Genomic DNA, 5101 nt, shown 5'->3' on the forward strand with positions numbered 1-5101 from the left:
ATGACAAGAAGAAGATGATGAAAGAACCTCACCCTCCACCTCTTGATATGATGCCACACACTCTCACTCTTCACCCAATGAAGTTCAAGGATGGAGCTATTGAGTACAAGATAAAATGCAAGGGAAAGTCTACACCATTCTCAAGTGCAAAGGCCATCATCACTCCACAGCTCCAAGATGATCCAATCAAGCTTCAAGAGCTTCTCTCTCAAGTTCTCACCATCACTCTTGAAAGTGGGAAGAATCGTCCTTCTCCACTCTCCGCTTGAGGTACCACTCCAACCTTTCCAATGTATATACCAATTTTTCTTTTCATTTATTCTTTCTTTTGGGTATTTCTTTCAACTTACTAACACAAAGACTGTGTGAACTAAGTTTGGGGGAAATACCAAGTATTTGATCATGTTTGCTTTGATGATATTGCATTGAGTCTTGCATTGTACATACATATATGCATAGAAAAACCAAAATTTTTTTGAAAAATTTGAAAACACACAAAAAGAAGCATGTAGTTGCATCACTTGCATTCTTAGGATTGAGTCTAGAGCATATAGGTTGCATTCATGAATAGGTAGAAATGGACTTTATTGATGAATAAGATCGAATACAATGAGTTGAACTAGATCGAATGATACAAATGAGATCCGTAAAGAAAGAGTCTAAGATCGGGAGGAAAACAAGGCCGATGTTATTGTGTAGCTCTCTCTAGGATTTCCAACGTGTCCTTCTTTACCTCCCTTCTTCTTCCTTTATAGTGTGTCAACTTCGGGATCTTTGTAACTGCTCCGAAATATCCGCATCTTGTTCCACGATCTCTGCGACCTCGACGACTCCTCCTCGAGCTCGACTATTTGCTATGGGCTTCAGCTCCCTAAGGCCCATGTCTTTGATCGCGGCCCGTTAATGTATTACCCAAAATTGGGTCCAACATTTTTCCCCCAGTCTCTTTTGATTTGATCGAAAAGAAAAGAGGCGGTAATCATTTAATCTGGGTCTCGCCGCTTGGTAACCGATATCGCTCGGATTCGATTTAATGATGGCTTTTGAAAAAGCCGTTTGTTGGCGCGTTTTTTTATTATTATTTTAATCGGTAACGGCTATCTCAGCCGCCGCTGGGGCGTAAACTAGGTCATCATTTTTTTTTCTTGAAAGCGATGATAGAGCCGTTAAGGTGGCTTTTATATACGTAGAGGATCTTATTTTTTTCCTCAATTTCGTTTCCTCTTTCTTGTCTCTTTCCTTTGCTCTGAAATTCTCTGTTCGTTGAGCTTGAGATGTCTTCGTCGTTCAATTTCCCACATCCGACTACTAAAGCCGATGATCTCGAGGACCTTTACAAGGCGTACGGGGTCGATCGCTCCGTCGTTCTTGATTTGGCCGGTACGCATGAGACTCCCGAAACCGTGCGAGAAGGCTACTACTGATATATTGTGTTTTTGGCACATTATACGAATGTTTTACTAATAGTTTTCAAGGTTTTATCGAGTCTTTTTAATCCCTTTTGAGTCATAACAGGTCTAGAGTTGCATTGGATGGGAAATGGACCTGCTAGAGGAAAAGAAGAGAGAAAATAATGATTTGGAGTCTTCACGCGGAACAGCCAACCAGAGTAGCCTGAGTGCCTGCTCCAGCGACAGAGATAAAAAAGAAAATTTCCAAATATTTCGGGATTTTCCCTAGATTTCCTATTCTTTCCTCTAGCCGCCTATGGCTCCTATATATATAGTTTCCTATTTATTATTTTAGACCTACCTTAGTTTTTATGCAAGAAAAGACCTGAGAGAGCTTTGATTTTAGCGATTGCTACTTGTAAGGGAGAAGGCCTCATCTATCTCATAGAGAAGATTATCCTGAACCCTTTGATTTCTTTGATCTATTACATGCAGTATTATTCAGAAATCATGCTTCTCTGTTCTTGTGTTATGTCTGAGTAGTCACCGAGTTAGTGTAGGGTTCTAGGGTTTTGGATTCGTGAGCTAAGCATAAATAAGTCATCTTGAGATTGTCTACATTCATATATGTTCCTATTGCTTGCATTGAACCGATCACTTAGTGCATGAATTAGGGTTGATCGATTTAGCTAGCCGTTAATTGATAACCTGATATGATTTGAATGAGCTTTGCATCCCTGGTCAGCGAGAGTAGATATTAGGGTGTATTGTGAACATATCGGACTTGACGTCTAAAGCTTGCCATCGTGTCTTGATCCAAACGAGAGTTTAGGCATCAAAACCGATTTGCAAAGGAATCAACACCATGAAAGTGGGTTGATTCAATTAGAGTGATCCGAGTTTAGACTTACTATAAACTGGACTTGAATAATTGCTTGGTTTGCGATTTCATAACCTGAAGAAGAAACCTTAGACTAGCATCTTTAAATCAATTCAAAACAACCTAATCTTGTTACTCTTTATTTACGTTATTTAAATTTTAAAAAACCTCCATTTCGTTTTAGCTAAATTTTGATTCCATAAAGATAAAATGTGAACTGGTCCTCTGGAATTGAATCTAAAGATATTACAACTACACTGTTAACTTGACAGTAGACGAAAGATCCAATTTTAGTGTATTAACTACGGAGCCTATCTTTCTTTCTTTCACTCTTGTGATCTTATCTTCCCGATCCCTGAGCCAATACTTGAGATTCTGGCGGAGCTTGGGTTATCGCTTACTCAGATCCTCCCAAACTTTCTTAGGTATGTTATCGCCTTCTTGGTTAAGGCTAGGGAGGAAGGTCTTTCTTTTGGCCTTAGTGAGTTCCGACAGCTTGTTCTGGTGAAGCGGAACCAGTAGAACCCTGGTACCTTCTTCGTGTGTCCGCGCCCAGGTCGCCACGTCATCGAGGACATCCCTTATCGCGATGAGAAGTGGCGTGAACAGTTTTTAGTTTTCAATATGGATCGAGGATCCATGGGTGAATTCGACTTCTCTTGGCTTCCTCGGCGTTGGGCCGAGAATATCGGTTAGTTTTCTTTTATCTATGTGTCAATTTTTCTCTTTGGGAAATTGGTGACTCAACTTTTCCTTTTTCTTCGATCGATTCAGCTTCTTCTGGGAGCTCCTCGATGTCAGACGAGATTCGTGGTCTGATCGGGATTCTTCGGAGAGATCGTTCGTACTGGTCAACGTTTGACCAAGCTCGGATTCGAGCTGTTTTTGCTATGCCGGAGGGGGACGACAGCGCTCCTTTGGTTGGGGGTTCTGAGGACGAGGCCGAACACTCCCAGAAAGTCATAGCTGTAGAAACCCTTTAAAAAAAAAAGGTGGTCGAGTATCTTTTGGGTGGTTGAGTCGCGAGCGATCAGATCGATCGAGAGGTTTCGAAGAACGAGGTGGTAGAAGAATTCATCGTGAGTGAACTATGAGTCGAATAAGATGCTTGAACATAGTTAAAAGATGTCTTAGATTGATCAGACGAACGTTTTGGAAGCAAAACATTTTTAGAAGAATGACGTTTTAGAAGCTCGACGTTTTAGAAGAACGACGTTTCTTAACCACGAAGTAATCCACGAAACTTTGTATCAGCGGAATATTAATTCAGAGACATCATAAGTTTGAAGCAGGATGAATCCAAGCAGGACGGGAAGTAAGCAGGATGGGATCAAAGCATGACGGGAAAACCCGAAGTTGGCCGGAAACCCTAATTTCGGTATTATGAATTTTTCGGGGAAGCCGGAGGCTCGGGAAATATTTTTCCGTCAGGTCAGGATTTATTTGGAGTTTATTAAAAATAATCAGATCATCAGAACGGGCTTCAGATGCATGCGACCAGGCCATGCGGCCAGACATGTCGAGGACATGGTGTCTCCTTGCATGGAGCCAGGCCATGCATCCAGACAGGTAGAGGGCGTGGTGTCAATTTGCATGTGAGCAGGTCATGCAACCAGCCATGTGGAGCACGAGGTGTCGCCGCGCATGCGTCCGGAGCCATGCGAAGCGACACACGGGCTGCCACACGGCTTGTTTGTGATTAGTTGCTGATTCCTATAAATAGCCCACGACCCCCTCTCATTTGAACACATCCAGAACACATCAAAGTCAGTTCAAAACTTGAGAGTGAAAGAAAAGAAAAAAATATTGAGTTTCGATAGTTTTCGAGAGATTTAGGCAGTTTTCGAGAGATTTAGGCAGTTTTCGAGAACAGTTACTCTGACGATTTTGAGTCAGCACCTGGAGAAGGTTCTGTTCAAATGAAGAGAGATCAGTTCTAGTGGAGACCAGTTCAAGATCAGTCTGGAGGTGGGTCTACTTGAGAAGGTCGAGGAAGGGTTCGGATCGCAGAAGTCGGGTTTGGGGTCAAGGCCACCGTCAACCAAAAACTGTGAGTTATGATCAGTTGATTGCTGAGTTGTTTTCATGTAGGTTCCCGTTACTTGGAAGTTGGATCATGGCAGGAGACCGGGTCTAACTGAGTAACGGTTTGATTAGTTAATAGTTGAGGTTATGTTGATTGAGTTGATAGCATTCTTATTATTGCTTGAGAACCATAGTAGCATGCTAATGGTTAGGTTAATTGGTTAGTTAGCGAATGCTGAATCCTTAGATGATATCGCTAAGTTGTGGATAGTTAGGTATTCTGGAATTAGTCTTTATTCTAGATTCTGGAACGTGGTTGATTGTGTTGTGATTGTTACTTGAAACCTTGGTTATATTACCGGGTTTAGTATTGGTTATATTTTGGCCGACAACATTTGTGTAACCCACAATGCTATGCATATTAGGGGTGAGTTAGTGTTCCTTCAGACCTCGTACCCAGCAGGTTTAAGGAAACCCCTTATCCGCTGGATCGGGAAGACTCAGTGTGGGAACCGAAATTCGCACTGTCGATTTAAGTTAAAATTAGGAAACTAGGAAAACCCTAATTTCCCAGAGGTCCCGGATCTCTGCGAGAGCCAACGGCAAGTGACCAAATATATGCGGAAATCATGAAAAGATAACAAACGAGTTTAGAGAAAACAATAGATCTTATTTTGAGTCCGCGTGAGAGCGTTGCGATCATTACAAGAGATCATAAAAGCTTTGGCCGAAAAGGCTGTCAGCGAGTTACCTAGTTCTAGCGGCCTAAAAGCTCAAACCTAGTTGATCCACAGCTCGATAACAA

Source organism: Brassica oleracea, chromosome C9, assembly GCF_000695525.1.
Source record: "Brassica oleracea var. oleracea cultivar TO1000 chromosome C9, BOL, whole genome shotgun sequence".
Lineage (NCBI taxonomy): Eukaryota > Viridiplantae > Streptophyta > Magnoliopsida > Brassicales > Brassicaceae > Brassica > Brassica oleracea.